Raw genomic sequence first — 21,266 nt, forward strand, 5'->3', positions numbered from 1 at the left:
TTAATTATTTTAATGTAATTTGGTATGTGGGTTTGGCTCTAATGATGGTAATGAAGTAAGCTGAATTGATGCTATATGCAGGATTATTATTTTTACTTCATATAAACTATTGTTATTACTTTTATTATTTTACAAATTTTATACAGTAATGTCATTAGTTAAAGCATCCAACTAAATTATTGGATCCGCCACCAAATACAGAACATTTTGGAGATGAACTACATGTCCAGCAGCAAACCTGGGATTATCAGTCCTATGTGTACCATTGGCATGCAAAGCAACATTTGAGGGGCAAATTGACAGGCTAATTGGATCTGTGCTTAATCATGCCACTTCCGCAACTTCCTCCAACCGCCACCAGTTAACTGGCAAACACAGTTTGGAACCCCCACCTGGGAAGAAAGTCAGAGGACAGGAGAAGGAGTGGGAAATGACTAGCTGTGGCTGGATGGAAAGAGTTAAACACCTTTCCATCCTACGAACTTCACGCTTGCAAAAACTGGGATTCTGTCTACCATACAGGGGGAGGGAGGAGGGGAGTTCAATTTACATGGCAAGGGTGATCGTGGGGTGACGTGAGACAGGATGTTCCACACACAGTACCTTACCCATGTAAAATGAACTCCCCCAGTCCAGCAAATTGCTGTTTGACAGACTGGGGAGAACATGACTGATGGGGAGGATAAAGTGTGTGTGTGTGTGTGTGTGTGTGAGAGAGAGAGAGAAAGAGAGAGAGAGAGAGAGAGATCCCCACACACCATCCCCACGTAAACCACACTCTACCCAGACTTCCCCATGCACTTCTTCCCCAAGAGTACGAGAGAGGAAAGGAAAGTATAAGAGAGAATGAATGGCCCAACCACCAGTCCAGCACCAGCCATGGCCACCTACAGCCTACCCACAGCTGCCTGAGGACCTTTGGGGCAAAAAGAAGGCTGTACACAAAACTGAATTTTCTGCAGTATAAGAAAAGAATAGCTGTATAGTGATTTGGCGACATCACCTAGATGTCCAGTGAAAAAGTAGAGATGGGCGAGTCCTGCAAAGCCTTCTTTGACAAGTTGGAAAAATACTCAAGTCTTGTGGTGGTGGTGAGAAATCTGAATAACTCTGGTTACAAAAATTACCACTTCTTTCTGTTTACATACAAAGTCAACAAACAGCTCCATTAGTGAAGTCTCAATTAGCATGCATAGGGACAAGAGCAATACTGAACCGGGGGAAGAAGCCCACAACTCACAGAAAACCCATAGCATTCCCCCATGGCAGAATCAAATTTAGTCTTTCTCTGACACCATGCCAGCTCCTGTAGCTATTTTACTACATCATCTTACACTGAAGAAGATAAATCAGATTGAGGACCACCTTTATGAGGTCTGGCTTCCTCCTATTCCCCAAAATGGCCCCATGCAGCATTTTTACTCCGCACTCAATGAAAGATAATGGAGCAATCCATGGAAAATGGGAATAAATATGAAAAATAAGAGATTCTAAGCATGTGTGCCTCATTCTCGCCACTGAAGAATCATATTGTGTAGCCAGATATTAACAATTAAGGATTGGGTTGCCCAGAAAAAATTAAGCTTTGACTGATTGTATCTAAGTTCACATCACCAGAAACAGTAACAGTAACGTAATGGTCTAATATAGAGCAAAGACTTTTTATTAACTGAGATACTATCGTATGTATCTGTATCAGGAATCTACATAAATGCAAATTTTAACATTGTCTCTGTTTAACGAAGGGCTGAAACATAATATACAGTACTGTAAAATGTCCCAATGAGACTCATCTGTGTGCCAGATTCAGAATATGCCTTGATGGGAATAGTGTTTTCTACTCTCTTTTATTTTCCATGGGATCCTCTTATAATGCTGATACGTAAACCAACAAACCCGACATGCTATGTATATTGAACAGCCTCTCTGCCTACCAGCTGGCTTGGCTGTATGCCTTTCTAATGGTAATGAAGTCACACAGCTGCTAGGACAATCAGCTGGAGTTCAGATCATCTCTGGCTGAATGGATAGTCCTGACTGTTTTCTTATCAGGGACCATTTAAGTTGGTTTTAACAACAGTGTAGGGTTAGATAGGTTTACATGGTTACAGCAAAGTGACTTTTAAAAATGAATTTAGTAGAGCTCAGAAAAGCCACCCTTTCTAGCTTGTAAACGATACTTTGTGCTAATCAATTTATGAAGAATCCCATTCTCTTTTCAAAATGAAGAAGGAGACTAAAGGATGAAAAGATGAAAAGCAAAGTTTTATTCCTTCGAATGAGGCAACACAGATCAGTTCCCCAATGTTTAAGGGACCTCTGAAGAATAGCTCTATTCAGATTTTCTTATGAATAAGGGACTTGGGGGAAAGGTTGGGGCCATCTAGCCCAAAACACCTCTTTTAATGCTCAGCGTGCATATGTGAAGTTGGAGCAGTATTGGTAAATAATGGCATACTTGGCCAGGAAGTTCCAAATTCACAAAATGACCCCTTTAAATAAACCTGAAATAAATTTACTTTTAAAAATTGGTACAAAACATTAACTATCATTTTCTCCATCAAGTTTTAAATAGACATTTTGCAAATATCAGCAGAACCATTCAATATCCACACTGATACACTAGGGTAATATCCATGGTCTGCTTCATCACTGTTGAAACATTACTATTTGTGATATGACACTGCTTCATATCCTGACTATATATCAAAGGTAGGACCCTCTGACTTGAAAGGCCATATTCAACCTGGCACAGGTCCAAATTTGGCCTACAGGGTCATTTTCTCTGAGACATGCCTACCTGTCCCACATTTGACATCATATCTGGTATTAGTGTGGATCAGGTAAGGACATAGCTGTGTGCTCCTGATGGCTTGTTGTCCAGCTCTCTCTCTTAAACACGGCAGAACACCAACAAGAAACTTCACATTCCACCCCAAGTCCAGTGACCAAACTATATAAATGACACTATCCACACGGTCAGATGTATGATAATTCATCAGATTATTTCTCCCTTTTTCTTTAAAAACGTATTTCCTTACAACTTCCTAATTGCATCTACAAATCCTTTGAGGAAAAGAAAGACGATCAGCGCTGCTTTTTCATATCTTAAAATAAAGGACATTGGCAACATCTCTCCTAACAGTGAGATAAATACCATGCCTCCCACAAAACCAAAATATGAAAAATCCACCCACATAAGTGATGTCATACTGATTCAACTAAGCATGCTCAGACTGAACATTCACATTCAGGGGGGGGGGGGGAGTTTCCTAAAGGAAAGTAATTCCATGGTTATTAACCCCTTAGTGTCAAAGTCAATACAGCCTGTGTCAGTCTGCATTCTGGGATAACATCCCGGATCTTTCTGGCTGCAGCTGAACATTTACGCAAGAGTGCAAATTTCTACCACATCCACTAAGATTTTACTTGCAGGGGCAGCAGGAAACACAGGAAAAGAAATCAAATTTATCCTACATGCCAATTCGGTTCTAAGGCTCTGAGCGGAGAAACAGATCATTGTGAACTTTCGGTGGTTAGTCTGATTGTCCGATTTCATTATTTCCTAATCAGTCAACCAAAGGCACCTACAACGTCTAGGTAGAAAAAAAAGCTTAGTCTTTCCTGATACAAATCTTGCAGGTGAGTTTTACTCTCTGTGTGTGTTCTAGTAAAGGCATGGTCCCAATCCAGAGCTGTGTGCTCACTCCAAAACACATACAGAACCTACAAGAGGAAGCACCCCTACTCCTTCAGCAAAAGGGAAAGCACATAGCAGCAAAGGAGTCAGGACAGGATGCAGGGAGTGGCGAGAATGACATACCAGTGAATAAAAAAAAACAACCAACTGATTTGCTACAGGCAGATGTTAGTATTAGCATTGCTGACCATGCATTTATAGAGCTGTGGCCTCCCTGTTTATATTACATGCATGTTCATCCTAAGGATTCACAATGTGAATATTCAGATTTTAAATACCATACAACTATGAAGTTTTCATATGATGGGTTGAAGATACCACCAAGTTCAGAGCCACGTTACTGCAGGGGCCACAAGAGAACCTTGTTCCAGGAGATGGCACATGCAATCTTTTGTATTTATAACTACATCAATTACTGTTGGCACAGGTCTAACCAATTTGTAAGCCGGCACCATGCCATGTGAGCAGATGGGATGAGGTAGACAGCCAAATAGCCACGTATGTGCATCAATTGTGGGTAGAGATGGCACTATTCCCAGCCATGAAGTTCTAAACAGTTGTCCATCCTAATCTATCAGGCTTATGCTTATAATGAATAATCATTATAAACTGGATTAACTTTCAAATTATATATAAAATATGTTTCTGTGTGTGGGATATTTCCTTGTAAAAAAAATGAAGATTATAATTAACTTTTATCGCTTGCAGATTTCTGTAGCAGATCATCAGCCTCACTTTGTAATACCCTTCAGAACAATAAAGTCAGCAAAAACTCATCGGGGCCAGTCACCTGAGAATAGCTCTACTCAAGACCTGAATAACTAGCTCTGCATGCTTTCTTCCTTCTGTTTCCTGAATCCTGGAGTTATGGGGATCTAAGCAGTGTAAGAAGGGGATAATTCTAAGAATGAGAATGAGGCACTGCATTGTCACCTGAGCCCTGATGAGGAATATCCACCTTGGCTGATCAGAAACATGTGCTTCAGGGACTTCTATAGCTACCTCTAGGGAGGATATCCCTCAAGGTCCCAGACAGATGCAACAGCCAGATCACCAAAGAAGAAGGACTACAGAGGCCAAGTGAGACATAACCTGGCTTCACTAGGAGGTTACCTCCTAAGAACATCAGTGAAGGAATAGCTACTCCATTGCTTGCTTCTTCCACTTCATTCTTGTTTCCTTTTGTATCATTTGATTATGAACCTTTGAGCTTGCAGTGTCTTATCTTTCAGAATATGTACAATACTGTTATATAAGTTGGACACCACCCACAATCTTTTCCAAGTCGTGGTAAGATTCCAGGAGCTCACGCAGGGTCTGTGTTCCTTTGAGAAGCAAGACATGGCTGTTGTAGCTTTAAGAAATATGATTCATTCACATATTTACACCTGAATTTAAATGGAGGGACTCTAGATCTTACAACATGGCCATCTCAAGAGGGTCTTGTTCCTCACAACACCAAGCTGCCTTCATTCAGCCTGCCCACAAAGGATCTGCCCTTTTTTTCAGCTATCCTAAGCCTCATGACAAAGGTCCCAAACTCTTCCTGTGACATCATGCTCAGTTACCCCAGCAACCTTCCAAATCTCCTGCCTCTGTTCACAGCTCAGGGCAGAGGGGGAAGGACAATTTTCTTGCATTGCCAATGGCCTTCAATGGTCCTGTATTGTTTCTTAATGGCTCTAGCTTGGGCCAGGTCATTTTGCATATGCTAGCCCAGGAATACATCTGTAGCTGGTATTTTCCCTTCATATCCCAAATAATTAAAATCCTACAATTTATTAATTTCCAGTGTTTAGGAGGGGCCCCCCAAACCTATAATGATACTTAGAAGACTTTAGCTACACAAGATGCAGAATAGCACCCCTCTCTTTTTCTCTCTACCTTGAATAATGATCATTGGCAGGTTGTCAGAGAAAGAATGCCAATTCAGATGTAATACCAAAGCTATAAACATACAGTGGTACCTCTGGTTACGTACTTAATTCATTCCGGAGGTCCGTTCTTAACCTGAAACTATTCTTAACCTGAAGCACCACTTTAGCTAATGGGGTCTCCCGCTGCTGCTGCGCCGCTGGCACCCGATTTCTGTTCTCATCCTGAACCAACGTTCTTAACCTGAGGTACTACTTCCGGGTTAGCAGAGTCTGTAAACTGAAGGATATGTAACCTGAAGCGTATGTAACCCAAGGCACCACTGTAATGGTACACAAGTCTCAGGTTCCCAGCCTCCCCCTACATAGTTACATTTCTAAACTTATTTCTGGGTTTTCGGCAAGCTACAGTTTAGTCAAATCACAGTTTGTCCTATTCAGAGAAAATAGCAAAGTGTTGTTTGCCAAGAACTCATAAATATGCTGAGAAACCACAGGAAGAGGAGTCAGTGCGTGAGCCAGAAGTTTGAGCCTCTTCATGGACATCATATTAAACTATGGTTTGGCATTACACGAACTGGTGCTTACTCAGAAACATGGGCATCTCAGCAATGGTGTTATGGCAGCAACACAAATATCTGTCCCCTTTGTGCACAAGGCTCCATTGCTAAGGTTTGATATATTTAGCAATCACATTAGTTTGTAGTGCCCTGTCAATCACTGCTGCTCAGGTTGCATTTGGTGGTGCCTATGTAACTTAACAGGGATGTGGGTGGCATTGTTGGTTAAACCACAGAGCCTAGGACTTGCCAATCAGAAGGTCGGTGGTTCGAATCCCCGCGACAGGGTGAGCTCCCATTGTTCGGTCCCTGCTCCTGCCAATCTAGCAGTTCAAAAGCACGAAGTGCAACTAGATAAATAGGTACCGCTCTGGCGGGAAGGTAAACGGCGTTTCCATGCGCTGCTCTGGTTCGCAAGAAGCGGCTTAGTCATGCTGGCCATATGACCCGGAAGCTGTCTGTGGACAAACGCCGGCTCCCTCGGCCAATAAAGCGAGATGAGCACTGCAACCCCAGAGTCGGTCACGACTGGACTTAATGGTCAGGGGTCCCTTTACCTTTAGCTTATGTAACTTAACTGAACACAATTTAAGAAACGGGTGACGTACAGGTTATATCATGTTTAGAAATTTACAACTTAATTCTGAACCATTGCACTGATACATATGCCTACAGGGGTCCCACACAGATGACCATGATATCCAAGTAGTAGAACATTTTACCAAATACCTGGTGCAGATATGGTGGGGGAAAGTGTAGTTATCATCCAAATACATGCCATCCTTCAGCACAATAAGCCTTAAAATTTTGAACTTTATAAACTTGGGCCTGATATGCCATTTAAGTTTCTCAGGGTAATATCCAACCGAGTCATACTAAAAGACTAAAAGTCGACTAATTAAAATAAATGGAAGTCCATTTATTTCAGTGGGTCTACTTGAAGCATGACTAGTGTTGAATCCACTCTGTATGCACATGATTATAAATTTGTATATCCCATAAAAGAAATCAGGCACATATTGATTTACTATACGAATAGGATATTGTAGCTTCAAAAGCAATATTCTTGATGAAGCAAATGAAAAGGAATATGTACACAATAAGCATCTTATTTTTGCAAGAGTAGGCATGCTTCTGTTTAGCGTTAGAATACTCTATGAGTCTGCATACTGTGCTCAAAGAAATGCATTATATGCATTTTGGAAATCACCTTGGCTATATGATACCCAGAACCTTTTTCATCTCAGAGCTCAACCCAGCAATCTCATGGTTAATTAAGGACCTTCTGCATCTGCTTAAGGTCTAGTTAGTATTTGATAGCGAATCTCCTGAATGGCATAAAATGACATGTATTTTAACAGGTACAGCTAATGACAGCATATTAATATTAAATAAGACCTGGTGATTAAGACAGTCTGCACTTTATTATCCTACTACACATGCCAAAATGGTTTGAACATATTTTTTGCAATATATTTAATGAAAAGTACATTTTCTCTCACCTATATAGATAAAGATCACAGTAAAATTCTTAGAAAGGTCCTTTTAAAAAAAACAAAACAATCTGCAATAGTTCACTGTAATTTTGTTCCCTAAGCTCTACAAGTACATCTGGCTAAAACTGAACAAACTGATCGAGAAACTGATCGAGAACCAACATCTGTTTTCAATGTAAGATAAAGCTGTTTACACGAACACTTAAATCACAATTCATTTCTGAAACATTTAACAGATATTTTCCAGTAATATCCAGCATATTTATCAGAAAATTGCTTCTGTTTATTAATGTTTTTGGATCCTTAACACAATCTTGACCACTTTTATCCAGGAATGTTTCTCTAGCAACGGATGCAGCAGCCTCTGTGGTGCTGTGCTTTGCTGAAGCAGAGCAATTACCGTCTGTAAAAATCAACAGTATCCAAATTGCTGAATGAGACAGGGCTTACATTAAAGATTCTGTACATAAAAAGGCTAACAAATGAAATGGTCATATGACAAAGAGCCAAGATGACATAATATTATCAAGAAATAGTGCAGTCATAATTTTAAACCCACAGATGGTCTTTGAACACAGAACGTACATCTATAGAATCCCAGGGCTGAAAGGGATTGCCAAGATTATGAGCTGTATCTTCCACACACTATGAGGAATGACTACACTTCAACTACACAGACGTTCATGGACTAAGGCCCACTCCCACAATAAATCTGTTAGTCTTTAAGGTGCCGCGAGACTCCATTGTTCTGGTTTAAAAAAAAAAAGGGGGGGGGGAGAACAGTCAGCTATCTTTCTGGAAGTTATATAGACATTGTTCCGCTGTGTAAGAACACTCTAAAGACTGTAAATATGTGTCAGACTATAGAATCACAGAACTGGAAGGAACCTCAAAGGCCTAGTCCAACCCCTGGTAGATTAAAGAAATCCACTATTACGGCATCCTTGAGAGGTAGCCATCCAGCCTCTTAAAAATGACTTAAAAATGGAGGCAAATCCACCACTTTGAGCTCACCTTTTTCACTGTTGTACAGCTCTTTCTAATGTTCAGTCCAAGCCCATTTTCCTGTAATTTGAGCCTACTGGTTGTTGTCCTATCCTGTGTGTGTGTGTGTGTGTGTCTGTGCGCGCGCGTATTAGGAAGATTATTGGAATAACATAGATACTTCCAATGCCAGACTGTCTTCTCCCTTGGGTTTATAACAGTGGTGTCAAGTGTACCGCAGTATATCTGGTGGCCCATGAAAAGCAGAACTTGGGACATTACCAAGGTGGCAAGGGAGGTGACAATGGACAGCAGCAATGCCCACATTAATATTGCTTGAACTGGGTCTGACAGCAATAACAAAGGAAGGGTCACAGTAAGTAGATAAAAACATTCTCTCTCTCTCTCTTTCTCTCTCTCACACCCACCCACACCCACACCCACCAGCTTTTTAATATATATTTTTCCTATTTTTAAACATGTTGTTGTCATATTTTATTTGGGTAATTTTTTCTTGTATTTTTGTAAATCACCCTGGAAGCTCTGCTGGCATGTGCAATATTAATCTTTTAAACAAAATTAATATTAAAAACAGAAATAACAGGAAGGAAGCAAGAAACCATGATACTTCTAAGAGCAACAGCCTCAGAAGAAGTCTCAATGGAGGCATGTTTTGACACAAAATCACTTTGGTGCTCACAGTTAAATTACTGCATTTTTCACACCAATTAAAAATTACATTATCTCACAGATTTATAATTTCCAATTTGAAAATACATACAAATTATTGTTTTTGCTATGTCAGACGTGACACTGAATTTGGTTTCTGTCAAACTATAAATCACTTGAGATGGTACACAGTGAAATGATTTGGGGGGGAAAGCTCACAGCTTCCAGGTCAATTTGTTTATTAATTATAAAAACAATGCCTGCTAAATGTATCAAAGACTTCTGTAATCTGGAAGGTAGATTTGCTACCATGTCACATTAAGGCAGTGTTCTTCAACCCCCTTCAAAAAACCATGCACAAAATATATTACAGAGCATTATACTGAATGACTTACTTTAGACGTATTGTTCTGAATGTACTTTATGCGGTGTCATTTAACCTGACTTTCAGCATAAGCTGAAGTAGGAATTATCAAGGAGCCATCTTATGTTACCAAGCAGCTCAGTTCAGTCAATCTTCTGCATGTGCCCAATAATTACGATGAACAACCTACAAAGGCATTCCTATCTTTACATCCCTCATGTTTACTTTTTCACTGGATGTCTCTTGCTAGCAGAATCTCAGTTTAGAGGAGTCCAGAACAGTCTAGGCACCAAAGAATTCATGCCTAGCTCCTAGAACCTTGGCATGCAGCTGTGGCCAAGCATCCTCGGGTAATGGTGGAACTCAGGGAATCATCTTTTCTATTAGCATTTCATTTCTTCCCTTTCTATCTCCTCCATCTCACTGTCCTCATGAGATCTGAACCCTAGTCATGTGCCTTCAAGAACTCCTCTGGTATGTGGAGGCCACCACTGCTGCCCTGTCGGATCCCTAGTGCTCCTCCCTGCTCCCCCCCCCCCGCCACTGCTCTATCCCCATCATAGAAATGAACTAAGTGTAAGCTATTGGTTCAGTCAATGTGGTTTTGTGTACAAAGGTTGTGTACAATCTAGCATTTATAACAATTCACCTTGCTATTCTGCAACACCACATGAGGTGCTTCAAGCCATGGAGCCTTTCATTATTCATTGACCACAATTTTGGCAATGAAAATATTATTATTATTTAGCCCAAAGTTGCCTTTTGATCATTCCTCCAAGTAATTAAGTGTGTACAAACACAGTGCAATAACCCATGTGGAGTACAACCTCTAGATTGTAGAGTACAAGCTCTAGATTAAAGACTCCTCCAAAACTGTGGTTCTCTGGGTACATTTATAACTTGCAGATTCATGAACAGTTAGGAACAGGAATGAAAACAATCCTTAGAATTTTCTCGATTTTTGTTGAGTATGAGAGAATTTGCATGTCTGCTGGACAGCAGTACCTGACCCTTCTTTTAATACTTTGAATTGTCCAAGAGTCAAATTCCACTTACAAGTCACAGCATTGGCCAATCTTGCTAAAGCAATCTTATTGCTTGAGTTCCACACATGTTAAAAACAATTTCAACAAATTTCTAACAAGCAGCTCCAAAGAACTGTAATTTATCTATTTGTAAAAGCCACATTTTGGTTGATAAATTATGAAAAATACAAGAACATTAAAAAAAATCATATTGGTTTCAAAGTGCTGCCTGCCAACATTTACTGTTGCATAATTGTTTCTTCGAAAATACTTCAAGGAGACTAAAATGTAAGAAAAAGAAGAAGGGGGGGAAGAACCATATGATATTTAATGTATGTGTCCTACCCATCTTTTTCTGTTGGCTTCATCTCCTAAGGTTCTAAAACGTAACCCAACAGAGTGTTTAAAAGCAACCTATGTCATTAAATCAGTTTCTTTTAAGAGACAGCTGTGAAACTTGATTTGTGTTCAACAAATATCGTTTGCCATGTGGATAGCTGCCTAAGAAGGAGCTAGAATAGGGTACTTAATTAAAGCCATATGTCCCCACCAGTTATGTGCCATCTATGAAAGTAGCTACTCTCCAACAACTTACATATAAAGTAGCAGCTAAACCTTTACTTGTGGAAGGAACAAGTTAGTGGAACCATGTTAAATGTTATCATCTAGGTCAGATATTAGGGTGTCCAGGTATAAAGAGGAAATATATCATTGGGGAATGTTGTGGCTGGTACAGTAAGTACTGGACCACCACAGCAAATTCTTACAGGGTTCACAAATCTGGCAGGTGCAAGCCAATGACTGAAGCCATGAATTGTACCATGTATGCAAGGGACGCGGGTGGCGCTGTGGGTAAAACATCAGCGCCTAGGACTTGCCAATTGCATGGTCGGCGGTTCAAATCCCCGCGGCGGGGTGCGCTCCCATCATTCGGTCCCAGCGCCTGCCAACCTAGCAGTTCGAAAGCACCCCCGGGTGCAAGTAGATAAATAGGGACCGCTTACCAGCGGGAAGGTAAACGGCGTTCCGTGTGCTGCGCTGGCTCGCCAGATGCAGCTTGTCACGCTGGCCACGTGACCCGGAAGTGTCTGCGGACAGCGCTGGCTCCCTGCCTATAGAGTGAGATGAGCGCACAACCCTAGAGTCTGGCAAGACAGGCCCGTACGGGCAGGGGTACCTTTACCTTTACCTATGCAAGCCTTCAGAGAGCAATCCAAGGAACCTGAACTGGCAGGCTACAGTGTTTGAACGCTCCCCTCTGCCATGACTTGGAGGGGCATGCTGAGGATATATTCTTTACTATGCAAGCTGCAAATTCCTGAGATGCCTCAGAGTTTTGGCAAGCCAAAGTCATCAGCGTTACACCACAGCCTTTCCATGATTTATTCAGGTTCCACCCTAATTTTAATGAATATACAAAGAGCGTTCTTGCATGGAGAAAAAGGAAAGTTGAATACTGTATAGTCATTTCTATTTAGTACACATAAATTCCTTGAACTTGTCAGATTGTGCTACCCTTTTTCTTATGTACCAAACAGGAAGAAATAGCTCAGGCATTTGAAACTTTTCCACATGGGGAAGACCACTGAATGCAGCCACACCAAAGAAATTCACATTTGACCCAGTTCATCGATGAATACAGGCGCACACCCTTTGCTGGCGACTCATGCAAGCATGGCAGGCCATTGTTTAGTTTTGCATTCATGTGAACTGTCAGCAAAAAAGTATCTGAATAGACCAAGCAGAGTGAGTGTGAATTGGAACCATATCCACACCTAGGAGTTGTATTAATTTGATTCAGAACCGATTCAGTCTAGTTTGTACAACTAGAAGTACATTAGTAGTTAAAATTATAACTTAATGCATCTTAACTATTTTAAACAAATTTGAAAGTCAATGTATGATTGTTAGCCCTGCCATAGGTGTTTAATTTAAATAAGTATTGCTGATTTTGTAGAAACCCATATGGGCATTGGTGTGAGCAAAACTGAGGGCAAGAAAGAGAAAGAGAAAGAGAAAGAGAAAGAGAAAGAGAAAGAGAAAGAGAAAGAGAAAGAGGAATAATTGAACTATATGAAGAAGGAACAAGGAGGAATGACAGGAGATCTTCTTGGTAACTAAATACTGTTTGCTTTAGTTTCATACAGAACTAATCACTAGAGACCTGCTGCTTAAGGGTTGAGATGTCATCCTTATGCAAGGAGTTATGCAAGAACATAAATGAATTGTGAGCATGAATGTCTCTTATTGGTTTAGCCTGGCAACCCATTACTAAAGCATAGAGAGTTTCCAATTGTATATCTGCCTGAGATTCTGTCATGATCCTACTGGAACAGCAGCATAGTGTCACATAGAGAGTTTTGATTTTGTGTCAATTCTACAATCTTGGTTTAACATTTTCTCCTCATCATAGCAGACTTGCAGCCTCGGCATCCCCACCCCCCACCAGGGCAAAATGCCCCCTATTTCATTCTTCCATACTTGGACCCTACTGAAGTGTGGAACCAGCTAATTTTACTGGGCAACTCTCACTCGCAACTCAATTTTCTGATTACATGTTGATGTGTCCATGCACTCACTAATGACAAAAATGCAGATGTCCCTGACGAGTGAGACTCATAAGGTCAGGAAAATCAGAAAGAAGGTTGGGCTTTTATCCCCATCAGATAATTCTTCCTAAAGAGAGAGAAAACCTGGCGCAAAGGCACCAAAGCAGATCTTAAAAACCAGGTGGGGCCATATGGAATAGGTGAAAAACTACCAGATCTGAAGCTTACTTCTGAAGATTTGCAATGGTGGAAATACAACATGAAGCTAATTGGCTTCAATCAACTTTTTTTCTCAGCATGCAAAAAATCACTGGAACGAACCCCTGGTCAAGGGAAGAGAAAGACAGAATATTCACTAGAAATTGCATTTGGAGCCAAACAAGATGAATTCTTTTGAAAGAATGAATGGAAAACAATGTTTTTTTCATCATATTTTTAAAAACTGTCCTCTGTACATGGGGCAAAAACACATCTTCTTTTTGTTTCTGTATATAATCAAGTCAAGATTGACTTGTATGGGTTTGCTTATTCTTGCCATGCATCAAATCACTGATTTTTTTTCCAAGAAAGCATGCTTATTATTATTATATTTCTCTAAGATGCCAGGTGGTAGTACTTGTAACCACTTGCTGTGGGAGTGAGAAATGGTTTATTTTTATTATTCATTATTGCAGTACTTCTTTTCCTTTTAAAGGAACAGCAACTTATCTCAAGGTAAATCAGAGGGTCGAATTAAGACTTCAAAAGCAAACATGAAGCTGCTTCAAACAAAACAAAACCCCCAACATCCCACTCCATAATATCTAGTAGAATTTAATTTCTGTTGTGACACATAATGTTCTGAACTGACAACATATTGTCAACAATCTACACTCCATTATGGAAAATGATACTCTCCTCTCAAATGCCTTAGGCAGATGACCCCTAAACCCCCAAAAAGCTACTCACCTGCATCAGTGATAGAAACCGTGGAACCAAATTTGGCAACAAATCCAGATGCCAATTCTGCCCCCACATTTACTCAGACAGAACTTTGCTGCCTCCACTGCAACTGTAAAGAGCAGGTCAGCAGAGTTGTTTTGGGTGCACCAGAAGCGTTGGGTGGATCTCTGGAGCACTTGATGGCATGTTGTGAGCAGTTTGCGCAGCGCTTTGATGATAAATTTGCTCAGCTCCATTGTGCCTTAGATACCACTACTGTTGCAACTCCAGCTGAGGGAGCCAGTGCAGTGCTTTCCCATACTCTGGGCAGCCAATTTCAGATTATGTGGCCTGATCATGCAGACAGGGCTCTTGCAATGATGAGGCCAGCTTGTTACTCTCTTGCCCATCCTGGCTGGTGAAAGGGGTTGATGGAACAGATCCAGGTGAATGCAGCATGATGCAAGTGAGTGGTGCCTGCTGCCCTTAAACAGGAGGTAGTATGCCCACTCCTGAAGAAGTCCATGCTGGATATTATGGTTTATATCAACTTTCTGCCTTGTCACAAATATCCCTCTCTTGGGTAAGGTGATAGAGAGGGTGGTAGCCAAGCAATTGCAGGAGTTCCTATATGATACGAATAACCTGTATCCATTTCAATCTGGTTCATACAGAGTTTGGTGCAGGAATCAACCTTGATTACCCTTATGGATGACATGTATCAAGAGTGGGATAGGCAGAGTGCGATTTTCGGACCCAAGTGTCCCTATTTTCCAGGGACAGTCCCAGATTTACAGAAGCCATCCTGATTTCTGATTTGATCCCAGAATGCCCTGTTTTTCCTTAAGGTGTCCCTATTTTCACCACAGAAATGTTGGAGGGTATGGTAGGACACCCCTATTTTGATCTGAGAAATGTTGGAGGGTATGGACTTTTGATACCATTGATGATGGTATACTCTTGGGCTGATTCTGTGGGATTGGCACTGCAGGGCAATGTTTTACAGTGGTTCTGTTCCTACCTACAGGGTTGTGTTCAGAGAGCAGCACTGGAGAACTGTGTTTAGGCTCCATGGTCCTTGCACTATGCTGTACCACAGGGAACCATCTTGTCTCCAATGCTGTTTAACATTTGTATGAAGTCACTACATGCAGTCATTTGGAGTTTGGGGCAAAGTGCGATCCGTATGCGGATGACACACAGCTCTATTTCTCCAGAATTTCTGAGCCAGGATAGGCTGGACTGGGTGCAGTGGCAGACTGAATAAGGGCCAGTAAACTGAGCTTGAACCCAGGCAAAACAGGCACGGTGGGTTGTTGGTTAACATGTCTGGGAGAGCAGTTTCCTCATAGTGAGATCTCACATGCCTGTGGTACACTGATGAATACCACAACCATGTTGGTGGTGCCAATCACGTGTTGTTGCTTTTCACATCCAGATATTGCCTCCTCTCCCAGAATGCAAGTCAGTAAAGGTGCAAAGATAACTTTATTTTATCACACTGTATTATTCAGCTAACTCCAGGATAGGATTTTGTCTTCAGAGATTTTGAAATCACTTGGCCTGGGTTGAAAGTGTACTGAATATAACCACACTATCGAACACTATACATTTAACACTGGCAGCAATTATTAATACCTGGTGTGGTAAGTATCTTTTCCCAGGGAATCTGTCTGGATGATGGATTAAGTTACATTGTTAAATTCAGCTTCAAACATTATCTCATACAATTAGCCAGACATAATTAGGCGTTAAAGTGAGAGGGTATAATAGTCAATCATGATCTTGTTAATCTTGTGGCCTGTGCTGATTCCCATAAGGTGAAGGCCAAAATGGACTACAGCATTTTTATTTGACTAGTATTTATGAATTCATGTATCATTATCTAAATATTACCTTTGATTGAGATCTCATTAAAGGTCTCTCTGTCTCATATCAAAATGTCAATAACCCTCCTAAGATAGGAAATGTCATTGACTAAGCCTGTACTTATTAATCTAATAACTTCAAAAATGATCACAGTTGCCTTTCAGAAAACAATTTCTTCTCATTAGACCCCCATTGTCAAGTTTTTGGTTTTTTTCCTCTCTTAAAAAATTAGCACCCATTCTTCAAAGGTAGATAATGAAAGGAGAATGTAAATAGTTGGTTCCATAATAAAATATGAACAATAAAAAGAAAATGAGGATCAACAGCTGAGTTGTTTCTTTCTCCAGAATAGAAATGGTAGGGCTTAGTGGGTAAGTGCTTCCTTTTGGACAGACATGTATTCAACAGTTACTGCTGAAGTTCATAAAAGGATAATCCAAAATACCAAGCTAAGATACAAGGCTTCACATGTGCTCCCACACTCACCCAGAGCTCTTAAGCAAATTTCCATCAAGGGAATCAAATTCCCATCAATGGAAGAAGTATGTCCTTTCCTACATTCAGGGAAAACAATGATGCCTTGGTATTGCACCATCATAATGTCAGGTACAATGAAATGGTTGCATCCTGATCAATTGAAACCAGCATCAAATATTGATGGCACGTTTTCCCAATATATGTATATTGTCCCAAGGGGAGAAAATACCTCAAACTGACAATAAGAAAAATCTCTGGAATCACAAATTCATGACAAAATAAAGAAATACCCATGTTCATTTAATTGCCATCTTGGCTTTAAAATACCTCCATGGTCAGAGCCACTATGCCTCTGAGTACCAGTTGCTAAGGACCAATAGGATGATGGACTATGCTGGATTTTGGTCTGATCCAGAATAGGGCTCTATTACTTGTGTTATGCTCTTACAACAGGAATACAACATCTGACATGGGGAGCTGTAGAATTCATTATTTATACAGGAGTACCTCAGGTTACATACGCTTCAGGTTACATATACTTCAGGTTACAGACTCTGCTAACCCAGAAATAGTACCTTGGGTTAAGAACTTTGCTTCAGGATGAGAACAGAAATCGTTCTCCAGCGGCGCAGCAGCAGCGGGAGGCCCCATTAGCTAAAGTGGTGCTTCAGGTTAAGGACAGTTTCAGGTTAAGAACGGACCTCCAGAACGAATTAAGTACTTAACCTGAGGTACCACTGTACTGTGCCTATCACTACATTATGTGCCAAATAAAATATACCATCAAAGGTTATAAGCAATCAAAAACAAAGTGAAACAGAATGCAGACATTCTGGAATTAACCTATATTGTCCAATATTTAAGCAGAAAATCCTTAACAAGACATTCATGGGAGGAAATACTTCACACTGTTATACTTCAGTGACTGTTAGAAATAATATTATCAATATGAGAATGTATCACAGTTATGGTAGATTATTATTAATACAGCACCATGATGAACTGTTAATCATTACTTAGTGAATTACAAATCTCATATAGAGAAAATAATGCCATAAATAATTAACAGTATATACGGACTAACATAACTATAAGCTAATTATACACCACCTAGCTGACAGTTACATTCATCCGAGCTTTTAGGTCTCTGTATAATTCTGAATTTGCAGTTGAACATTTGCTTTTCTTCATGTAGCTTCAGTATTTCCCCCCCCCCCTTTTCATATAAAATGCAGAGGTACTCCAAAGCGGTATTCTGTAGTGCTGTTTTAATAAAATATTCAACTGCTTAGATCTTGTTCCTATGATCTATGCAGAATGCAAAGAAGAGCATAGGGTTGACCCCAGGGCTCTCTAAGTCAACAAGCTCAGGAGAGCTCTAAGAATGTGGCTGATTTCATTCTGAAGGAAAGCCCATATGCAAAAAACAAAACCACAGGAGTATTTGAAAGGAGCGAACCCTTGATGGACCACAGCACTAACACTGGATATAAGCCTCTGTTTGCTGTTTTAATGGTAAACGTTTGCATGGCTATGGCTGGAGATAAAACTCTGCCTGTTGCCTGGTTCCAGGTTCCTGCCTGCTCTACCTGGAGATGCTTAGGGTTGAACCTTTGGCCTTCTGCACACAAAGAAGATGCTCTACCACTGACTCTCTATCCATCTCGGGCTTAGAAGAATACCTTGGTCTATGATATTGAAAACCACTAGAGAACCAGGAGAATCAACAAGGTAGGGCTCCTACTATTCATTTCTCAGTCCATGGCAGCTTCCATTCCAAAACCCGGCCAAAAACCAGACTGGAATGGCTCTAAATGATCAGTTTTGGACAGAAAAGCCTGAAGATGAGATGCAATCATGTGCGCTGACACTTCAGATTCTACCCTTACTTTACATTTCAGCTTGGGAGTCATTTAGCTGACAGGGAATATTTAAATGTATGAAATAAACAAAATTATCAAGGACCGGCTTCTATCATAGTTTTTCAGTGAGGACTGAAAACATGGTGATTACAACAGGGTTTGGAGACATAGGCCTGCAAATATATGTTAAGCTGTTTTTGTTGCTTTTATTAAGTTTAGACTTCCAATACATTTTTCAATGCTTTTAAGTGTTGCAGATACAATTTTTGTTATAATTTATATATTATAATTAGTCCCTTTGATGGAATTCTGATGTTCAAAGCAGGATATAAGTATTTTGAACAAGTACATAAAAATAGGCTGAAATATAATTTTTAATTATATTTTAGATATAGGCTGATATTTTTTTTAAAAGGACTAGGTGTACTAAAAGGTTTCCTCTTCCTTGCCTTGTATTTCTTGTTTTTTTCTGGGTATCACTTTGATTTACTGCCTTCACGTTTAGATGAGCATCAATTACAAGTCTGCATTGCCATCTTAGCGTCAGAAACACCAGTGTTATTTGCTTGTAGTACATGTGGGTGATGGTAATAAATCCTCATCTAATATAAGATTAAGTTATGATCCTAAGTTGTTGTAGCTCTGATTCTTTTCCCATTCTGGAAGAATATATTAAAGTTATGGAATGAAACATGAGGCTAAAAACTTAAGAGGATTGTGAAAGGGAGCTAGACCCATAACAACGCCAAATTTATGATTATGTGAACTAAGCAGTCATATTTTTTTTTCCTATTGGCAGAATAAGAGGCTCTTAGTGACTGGCTATAGTTGAAGGATATTAAATCATGACCATGCAAATTTCTATTTGATAGTGCATTTGGATGGTAATATATTAGGTGTTGTAAAAGTACACTTGTCTTTGACATAGACCTTTGCTACCATATGATAATAACTTTTAAGAGAATACATACAAATTTCTATTCATCAGCAACAATGAATGAATTTTGTCTCAATATGGTACACCAGGTTTTTTGTTTTTTTAAATGTTAAGACTTAAGGCATGCTTCTCAAAGAATCCAGAGAACATTTCTTGTTAACTCTAGTTTTTCTCACTGAATTGCTTCTATGGTTGGTTAATCTTGATTTATAAGCTGTTTTGCCACCGTATTATCTAACCTATGTTCATATATGATCTGAAATAGAGCGTCTCTTCACGTGGGGTTGGGTTGCTGCCTCCCCTCCACACAAATAGACAAGTACAGTGGTACCTCAGGTTAAGTACTTAATTCGTTCTGGAGGTCCATTCTTAACCTGAAACTGTTCTTAACCTGAAGCACCACTTTAGCTACTGGGGCCTCCTGCTGCCGCCTGGCCGCCGGAGCACGATTTCTGTTCTCATCCTGAAGCAAAGTTCTTAACCTGAAGCACTATTTCTGGGTTAGTGGAGTCTGTAACCTGAAGCGTATGTAACCTGAAGTGTATGTAACCCAAGGTACCACTGTAATTGCAGATGCCCGTTTGTATGTATGGGAAACTGCTCCCCGCCTTTTGACGAGTTGGGTCACCACATTCTGCACCAGTTAAACTTTTTAAACTCAGCCCAAAACTTTTGTAATTACTTGTTACAAGGCATGGCAATAGTCACTAGCTTAAGTGGCTTGGAGAAAGGATATAATAATAATAATAATAATAATAATAATAATAATAATAATAAATTTTATTTATATCCCGCCCTCCCCAGCCAAAGCCGGGCTCAGGGCGGCTAACAACAATAAAACAATACAAAAGTACAGCATAAACAACACTCTAAAATCATTCATTATAAAATTAATTAATTCAAGCCACTGGCAACCATTGGGCCAGAGCTCCGCGAAGATTGCCGAGGGAGGGAGTCAGGCTGTGCCCTGGCCAAAGGCCTGGTGGAACAGCTCTGTCTTTCAGGCCCTGCGGAAAGATGTCAAGTCCCGCAGGGCCCTGGTCTCTTGTGACAGAGTGTTCCACCAGCTTGGAGCCACAGCCGAAAAAGCCCTGGCTCTAGTTCTAGTTTGAAGGGTTGCAGAGAATAAGTTAGTTTTCACAGGCTGTGCACCTCTGGTTACGAAACTGCTAGGAACAAACAAGAGGGAGCTGGTGTAACTAGTACACTCTGGGTTGAGTACTGGATAGATTAGCAAGATAATACAAATTCAAAATAGAAATGCAAAATAATGAATAAGTAGTATAGCTCTATGAATAGCTGAGAATCACATAGCAATCATTTCATCCCAAACGGAAGTGGTTCTGTGTTAAATGTCTTCTGTATTCTTCCAGTCATCAATACAATTCTAACAAAATATCTGGCCACCTCCTTTCCCCGCATCCTCCCTCTAGTTATGGTAGGAAGATGCTTTTCATGCAGACCGCTCATTGATCAATCTATTTTAGCACTGTTGACTCCAGTGGTCACCACACTTCCCCCTGCCCCCTAGACCACTTGAAATTTGCTGAGGGTCCTGCCAAACCACTTCATTATTTTTCTGCCAGTTGTCGCAATTGTAATGCATGGCGCTAAGAGCTGCATGATTTTTAATTGCAATTTTATAGGGATGCTGTGGAACATCTGAATGAATCTTGTGGACCATGGGTGGTCTGTGTGCACCACCGTTTGGGAAGCCCAGTCTATGCAGATTGTCAGGAGCAACTCTTCAAGGTTTCAAACAGGACTTTCCCCCAGTTCTATCTGGGGTTGAACCCCGAGACCGTCTACATGCAAAGTATGATCTCCACTACGAAGTCATGGCCTTCCCCCAGTGCTAACACTATTTATTTGGTTTCTGTGTCATCCAGAAGATCAGTAATGGATTCAGGGAAGCGATAAATAGATTGCACCTTTTTTCATCAAGTAATGTATGGAAGCAAGCCTAATTCTGTCCATTA

At 40.4% G+C, this 21,266-nt stretch overlaps 1 protein-coding gene across 6 annotated transcripts in view; it reads right to left on the reverse strand.

Annotated features, from left to right (window-relative positions):
• The window catches only part of DGKB (diacylglycerol kinase beta), a 253,677-nt gene that overhangs the window by 115,310 nt on the left and 117,101 nt on the right, over nucleotides 1-21,266 (reverse strand). The window lies entirely within an intron of this gene.

The sequence above is a fragment of the Podarcis pityusensis genome, assembly GCF_964106645.2.
Source record: "Podarcis pityusensis genome assembly, chromosome: 12".
NCBI classification, from domain to species: Eukaryota; Metazoa; Chordata; class Lepidosauria; order Squamata; family Lacertidae; genus Podarcis; species Podarcis pityusensis.